Source organism: Phyllobates terribilis, unplaced genomic scaffold (genome assembly GCF_046119375.1).
Source record: "Phyllobates terribilis strain yellow unplaced genomic scaffold, ASM4611937v1 Scaffold_67__1_contigs__length_7525285, whole genome shotgun sequence".
NCBI lineage: Eukaryota > Metazoa > Chordata > Amphibia > Anura > Dendrobatidae > Phyllobates > Phyllobates terribilis.
Genome location: NW_027362827.1, coordinates 853,293 through 861,535, shown reverse-complemented (window position 1 = coordinate 861,535; position 8,243 = coordinate 853,293).

The window sequence follows — 8,243 nt, the reverse complement described above, 5'->3', positions numbered from 1 at the left end:
CAGTGCGGGTATGGCCCATCGTACTAGAGGGTGTAGTGCGGGTGGGGCCCATCGGACTATGTGGTGCAGTGCGGGTGAGGCCCATCGCACTGGAGGGTGCAGTGCGGATGGGGCTCATTGTACTAGAGGATGCAGTGCGGGTGGGACCCATCGAACTGGAGGGTGCAGTGCGAGTGGGGCCCATTGCACTGGAGGGTGCAGTGCAGGCGGGGATTATCACACTGGAGGGTGCTGTGTGGGTGGGGCCCAACGCACTGCAGAGTGAAGTGCGGGCTTGGTCCATCACACTGGAGAGTGCAGTGTGGGATGGGCCCATCACACTGGAGGGTGAAGTACAGGCAGGGCCCAACGCACTGGAGGGTGCAGTGCGGGCGGTGCCCATCGCACTGGAGGGTGCAGTGTGGGTGGGGCCCATCGCACTGGAGGGTGCAGTGTGGCTGGGGCCCATCGCACTCAAGGGTGCAGTGTGGGTGGGGCCCATAGCACTCAAGAATGCAGTGTGGGTGGGGCCCATCGTACTCGAGGATACAGTGCGGGTGGGGCCCATCACACTGGAGGGTGCAGTGCGGGTGTGGACCATCGCACTGGAGGGTGCAGTGCGGGAGTGGCCCATTGCACTGGGGGATGTATTGCGGGATGGGCCCATCGGTCTATGTGGTGCAGTGCTGGTGGGGCCCATTGCACTGGAGGGTGAAGTACAGGTGGGGCACATCGCACTGGAGGGTGCAGTGCGGGCGGGGCCCATTGCACTTGAGAGTGCAGTGCGGGTGGGGCGCATCACACTGCAGCGTGTAGTTTGGGTTGGGCCCATCGCACTGGTTGGTGCAGTGCGGGTAAGGCCCATCGAACTGGAGGGTGCAGTGCGGGCTGGGATCATCACAATGGAGGGTGCAGTGCAAGAGGGTCCCATCACACTGGAAGGTGCAGTGAGGGTGGGGCCCATCGCACTGGAGGGTGTAGTGCAACCGGGGTCATTCGCACTGCAGGGTGCAGTGCGGGCGGAGCCCATCGCACTGGAGGGTGCAGTGCGGGCGGAGCCCATCGCACTGGAGGGTGCAGTGCGGGGGGGCCGTTCGCACTGGAGGTTGAAATGCGGGTGGGGCCCATCGCACTGGACGGTGCAGTACAGGTGGGGCCCATCGCACTGGAGGCTTCAGTGCGGGTGGGGTCCATCACACTGGAGGGTGCAGTCCTGGTGGGGCCCAAAGCACTGGAGGGTGCAGTGCGGGTGGGGCCCATCGCACTGGAGAGTGCAGTGCGGGTGGGGCCCCTTCACACTGGAGGGTGAAGTACAGGCGGGGCCCATCGCACTGGAGGGTGCAGTGCGGGTGGGGCCCATTGCACTGGAGGGTGCAGTGCGGGTGGGGCTGATCACAATGGAGGGTGCAGTGTGGGTGGGGCCCAACACATTGGAGAGTGAAGTGCAGGCGGGGTCCATCACACTGGAGGGTGCAGTTCAGGCGGGGCACAACACATTGGAGGGTGAAGTACGGGTGGGGCCCATCGCACTGGAGGGTGCAGTGCGGGTGAGGCCCATCGCACTGGACGGTGCAGGGCAGGTGGGTCCCATCGCACTGGAGAGTTCAGTGCGGGTGGGGCCCATCGCACTGGATGGTGCAGTTCCGGCTGGGCTTATCGCGTTGGAGGGTGCAGTGTGGGTGGGGCCCAAAGCACTGGAGAGTAAAGTGCGGGCGGGGTCCATCACACTGGAGGGTGCATTGCTGGCGGGGCCCATCTCACTGGAGGGTGTAGTGCGGGCGGGGTCCATCACACTGGAGGGTGCAGTGCGGGCGGTGCCCATCGCACTGGAGGGAGAAGTACGGACGGGGTCCATCACACAGAAGGTGTTCAGTGCACGCGGGGCCCATCGCACTGTAGGTGGCAGTGCAGACGGGGCCCATCGCACTGGATGGTTCAGTGAAGACGGGGCCAATCTTACTGGAGGGTGAAGTGCGAGTGCATCCCATCGCACTAGAGGGTGCAGTGCGGGTGGGGCCGATCACACTGGAGGATGAAGTGCAGGTGGGCCAATCACACTGCACGGTGCAGCGCGGGTTGGGCCCATCGCACTCGAGGTTGCAGTGGGGGCGTGGCCCATCGCACAGGAGGGTGCAGTGCAGGCGGGGCCCATCACACTGGAGGGTGCAGTGCGGGTGGGGCCCATAGCACTCAAGGGTGCAGTGTGGGTGGGGCATATCGCACTCAAGGGTGCAGTGTGGGTGGGGACCATCACACTGGAGGGTGCAGTGCGGGTGTGGCCCATCACACTGGAGGGTGCAGTGCGGGTGGGGCCCATCAGACTATGTGATGCAGTGCGGGTAGGGCCCATTGTACTGGAGGGTGCAGTGCGGGTGGGGCCCATTGTACTGGAGGTTGCAGTGTTGGTGGGACCCATCGCACTGGAGGTTGCAGTGTGGGTGGGGCCCATCGCACTGGAGGGTGCAGTGCGGGTGGGGCCCATCACAATGCAGGGTGCAATGCGGGTTGGGCCCATCGCACTGGTTGGTGCAGTGCTGGTAAGGCCCATCGCACTGGAGCGTGCAGTTTGGTCGGGGTCCATCACACTGAAGGTTGCAGAGCGAGAGGGTCCCATCGCACTGGAGGGTACAGTGTGGGCGGGGTTCATCGGACTGGAGGATGCAGTGTGGGTGGGGTCCATTGTACTGGAGAGCGCAGTGTGGGTGGGACCCATCGCACTGAAGGGTGCAGTGCGGGTGGGGCCCATCGCACTGGATGGTGCAGGGCAGGTGGGTCCCATCGCACTGGAGAGTTCAGTGCGGGTGGGGCCCATCAGACTATGTGGTGCAGTGCGGGTAGGGCCCATCGCACTGGAGGGTGCAGTGCGGGTGGGGCCCATAGCACTCAAGGGTGCAGTGTGGGTGGGGCATATCGCACTCAAGGGTGCAGTGTGGGTGGGGTCCATCACACTGGAGGATGCAGTGCGGGTGTGGCCCATCAAACTGGAGGGTGCAGTGCGGGTGGGGCCCATCGGACTATGTGGTGCAGTGCGGGTAGGGCCCATCACACTGGAGGGTGCAGTGCGGGTGGGGCCCATTGTACTGGAGTTTGCAGTGCGGGTGGGACCCATCGCAATGGAGGGTGCAGTGCGGGTGGGGCCCATCGCACTGAAGGGTGCAGTGCGGGTGGGGCCCATCGGACTATGTGGTGCAGTGCGGGTAGGGCCCATCACACTGGAGGGTGCAGTTCGGGTTGGGTCCATTGCACTGGAGGGTGCAGTGCGGGTTTGTCCCATCGCACTGGAGGGTGCAGTGCGGGTAGGACCCATCGCACTGGAGGGTGCTTTGTGGGTGGTACCCATCGCACTGGAGGGTGCAGTGCAGGTGGGGCCCATCGCACTGGAGGGTGCAGTGCGGGCGGTTCCCATCACACTGCAGGGTGCAGTGCTGGTTGGGCCCATCACATTGGAGGGTGCAGTGCTGGTGAGGCCCATCGCACTGGAGGGTGCAGTGCAATTGGGGCCCATCACACTTCAGGGTTCAGTGCAGATTGGGCCCATCGAACTGGAGTGTGCAGTGCGGGTAAGGCCCATCGCACTGGAGCATGCAGTGCGGGCAGGGACCATCACATTTGAGGGTGCAGTGCGAGATGGTCACATCGCACTGGAGCGTGCAGTGTGGGCGGGGTCCATCGCACTGGAGGGTGCAATGCGGGTGTGGCCCATCTCACTGGAGGGTGCAGTGCAGGCGGGGACATCAGACTATGTGGTGCAGTGCGGGTGGGGCCCATCGCACTGGAGGATGCAGTGCGCGTGGGGCCCATTGTACTGGAGGGTGCAGTGTGCGTGGGGCCCATCGCAATGGAGGGTGCAGTTCGGGTGGAGCCCATCACACTTCAGGGTGCAGTGCGGTTTGGGCCCATCGAACTGCAGGGTGCAGTGTGCATGGGGCCCATCGCACTGGAGGGTGCAGTGTCGGCGGGGCTGATCGCACTGGAGGGTGCAGTGTGGGTGGGGCCCAACACATTGGAGAGTGAAGTGCAGGCGGGGTCTATCATACTGGAGGGTGCAGTTCAGGCGGGCACAACACACTGGAGGGTGAAGTGCGGGTGGGGCCCATCGCACTGGAGGGTGCAGTGCGGGTGGGGCCCATCGCACTGGAAGGTGCAGGGCAGGTTGGTCCCATCGCACTGGATAGTTTAATGCGGGTGGGGCCCATCGCACTGGAGGGTGCAGTGCGGGCTGGGCTTATCGCATTGGAGGGTGCAGTGTGGGTGGGGCCCAAGGCACTGGAGAGTGAAGTGTGGGCTTGGTCCATCACACTGGAGGGTGCATTGCTGGCGGGGCCCATCGCACTGTAGGTGGCAGTGCAGACGGGGCCCATCACACTGGATGGTTCAGTGAAGGTGGGGCCAATCGTACTGGAGGGTGAAGTGCGAGTGCAGCCCATCGCACTGGAGGGTGCTGTGCGGGTGGGGCCCATCACATTGGAGGGTGCAGTGCTGGTAAGGCCCATCGCACTGGAGGGTGCAGTGTGGGCGGGGTCTATCACACTGGAGGGTGCAGAGCGAGAGGGTCCCATCACACTGGAGGGTACAGTGTGGGCGGGGTCCATCGGACTGGAGGGTGCAGTGTGGGTGGGGCCCATTGTCCTGGAGCGTGCATTGTGAGTGGGACCCATTGCACTGAAGGGTGCAGTGCGGGTGGGGCCCATTGCACTGAAGGGTGCAGTGAGGGTGGGGCCCATCACACTGCAGGTTGTAGTGTGGGTTGGGCCCATTGTACTGGAGGGTGCAGTGCGGGTGAGACCTATCGCACTGGAGGGTGCAGTGTGGGTGGGGACCATTGCACTGGAGGGTGCAATGCGGGTGGGGCCCATCACACTGCAGGGTGCGGTGCGGGTTGGGCCCATCACATTGGAGGGTGCAGTGCGGGAGGGCCCATCGCACTGGAGGGTGCAGTGCGGCCACGGTCCATCGCACTGGAGGGTGCAGTGAGGTCGGAGCCCATCGCACTGGAGGGTGCAGAGCGGGAAAGGCCCATCGTACTGGAGGTTGCAGTGCAGACGGGGCCCATCGCACTGGAGGGTGCAGTGCGGGCGGGGCCCATCACACGGCAGGGTGCAGTGCAGGTTGGGCCCATCACATTGGATGGTGCAGTGCTGGTAAGGCCCATCGCACTGGAGGGTGCAGTGCAGTTGGGGCCCATCACACTTCAGGGTGCAGTGCAGATTGGGCCCATCGAACTGGAGTGTGCAGTGCGGGTAAGGCCCATCGCACTGGAGGGTGCAGTGCGGGCAGGGACCATCACATTCGAGGGTGCAGTGCGAGAGGGTCACATCGCACTGGAGGTTGCAGTGTGGGCGGGGTCCATCGCACTGGAGGGTGCAGTGCGGGTGTGGCCCATCGCACTGGAGGGTGCAGTGCAGGCGGGGACCATCAGACTATGTGGTGCAGCGCGGGTGGGGCCCATCGAACTGGAGGGTGCAGTGCGCTTGGGGCCCATTGTACTGGAGGGTGCAGTGTGCGTGGGGCCCATCGCACTGGAGGGTGCAGTTCGGGTGGAGCCCATCACACTTCAGGGTGCAGTGCGGTTTGGGCCCATCGATCTGCAGGGTGCAGTGTGCATGGGGCCCATCGCACTGGAGGGTGCAGTGTCGGCGGGGCTGATCGCACTGGAGGGTGCAGTGTGGGTGGGGCCCAACACATTGGAGAGTGAAGTGCAGGTGGGGTCTATCACACTGGATGGTGCAGTTCAGGCGGGCACAACACACTGGAGGGTGAAGTGCGGGTGGGGCCCATCGCACTGGAGGGTGCAGTGCGGGTGGGGCCCATCGCACTGGAAGGTGCAGGGCAGGTGGGTCCCATCGCACTGGAGAGTTCAGTGTGGGTGGGGCCCATCGCACTGGAGGGTGCAGTGCGGGCTGGGCTTATCGGATTGGAGGGTGCAGTGTGGGTGGGGCCCAACACACTGGAGAGTGAAGTGTGGGTGGGGTCCATCACACTGTAGGGTGCATTGCTGGAGGGGTCCATCACACTGGAGGGTGTAGTGTGGGTGGGTTCCATCACACTGGAGGGTGCAGTGCGGGCAGCGCCTATCGCACTGGAGGGAGAAGTATAGACGGGGTCCATCACACTGAAGGGTTCAGTGCACGCGGGGCCCATCGCACTGTAGGTGGCAGTGCAGACAGTGCGCATCACACTGGATGGTTCAGTGAAGGCGGGGCCAATCGTACTGGAGGGTGAAGTGCGAGTGCAGCCCATCGCACTGGAGGGTGCAGTGCGGGTGGGGCCCATCACACTGGAGGATGAAGTGCAGGTGGGCCAATCACACTGCATGGTGCAGCGCGGGTTTGGCCCATCGCACTGGAGGTTGCAGTGCGGGCGTGGCCCATCGCACAGGAGGGTGCAGTGCAGGTGGGGCCCATCACACTGGAGGTTGCAGTGTGGGTGGGGCCCATCACACTGGAGGGTGCAGTGCAGGTGGGAGCCATCACACTGGAGGGTGCAGTGCAGGTGGGACCCATCACACTGGAGGGTGTAGTGCGGGTGGGGCCCATCAGACTATGTGGTGCAGTGCGGGTAGGGCCCATCGCACTGGAGGGTGCAGTGCGGGTGGGGCCCATAGCACTCAAGGGTGCAGTGTGGGTGAGGCATATCGCACTCAAGGGTGCAGTGTGGGTGGGGACCATCACACTGGAGGGTGCAGTGTGGGTGTGGCCCATCACACTGGAGGGTGCAGTGCGGGTGGGTTCCATCACACTGGAGGGTGCAGTGCGGGCGGCGCCTATCGCACTGGAGGGAGAAGTATAGACGGGGTCCATCACACTGAAGGGTTCAGTGCACGCGGGGCCCATCGCACTGTAGGTGGCAGTGCAGACAGTGCGCATCACACTGGATGGTTCAGTGAAGGCGGGGCCAATCGTACTGGAGGGTGAAGTGCGAGTGCAGCCCATCGCACTGGAGGGTGCAGTGCGGGTGGGGCCCATCACACTGGAGGATGAAGTGCAGGTGGGCCAATCACACTGCATGGTGCAGCGCGGGTTGGGCCCATCGCACTGGAGGTTGCAGTGCGGGCGTGGCCCATCGCACAGGAGGGTGCAGTGCAGGTGGGGCCCATCACACTGGAGGTTGCAGTGTGGGTGGGGCCCATCACACTGGAGGGTGCAGTGCAGGTGGGACCCATCACACTGGAGGGTGCAGTGCAGGTGGGACCCATCACACTGGAGGGTGTAGTGCGGGTGGGGCCCATCAGACTATGTGGTGCAGTGCGGGTAGGGCCCATCGCACTGGAGGGTGCAGTGCGGGTGGGGCCCATAGCACTCAAGGGTGCAGTGTGGGTGAGGCATATCGCACTCAAGGGTGCAGTGTGGGTGGGGACCATCACACTGGAGGGTGCAGTGTGGGTGTGGCCCATCACACTGGAGGGTGCAGTGCGGGTGGGGCCCATCGTACAAGAGGGTGTAGTTTGGGTGGGGCCCATCTGACTATGTGGTGCAGTGCGGGTAGGGCCCATCGCACTGGAGGGTGCAGTGCGGGTGTGGCTCATTGTACTGGAGGGTGCAGTGCGGGTGGGACCCATCGCACTGGAGGGTGCAGTGCGGGTGGGGCCCATCGCACTGGAGGGTGCAGTGCGGGTGAGGCCCATCACACTGCAGGGTGCAATGCGGGTTGGGCCCATCGCACTGGTTGGTGCAGTGTTGGTAAGGCCCATCGCACTGGAGGGTGCAGTGTGGTCGGGGTCCATCACACTTGAGGGTGCAGAGCATTTAGGGCCCATCGCACTGGAGGGTGCAGTGCGTGTGGGACCCATCGCACTGGAGGGTGCAGTGCAGGTGGGGCCCATCACACTGGAGGGTGCAGTGATTGTGTGGCCCATCACACTGGAGTGTGTAGTTCGGGTGGGGCCCATCGAACTATGTGGTGCAGTGCGGGTAGGGCGCATCGCACTGGAGGGTGCATTGTGGGTGGGGCCCATAGTACTGGAGGGTGCAGTGCGGGTGGTACCCATCGCACTGGAGGGTGCAGTGCAGGTGGGGCCCATCGCACTGGAGGGTGCAGTGCAGGTGGGGCCCATCACACTGCAGGGTGCAGTGCGGGTTGGGCCCATCACATTGGAAGGTGCAGTGCTGGTAAGGCCCATCGCACTGGAGGGTGCAGTGTGGGCGGGGTCTATCACACTGGAGGGTGCAGAGCGAGAGGGTCCCATCACACTGGAGGGTGCAGTGTGGGCGGGGTCCATCGGACTGGAGGGTGCAGTGTGGGTGGGGCCCATTGTACTGGAGGGT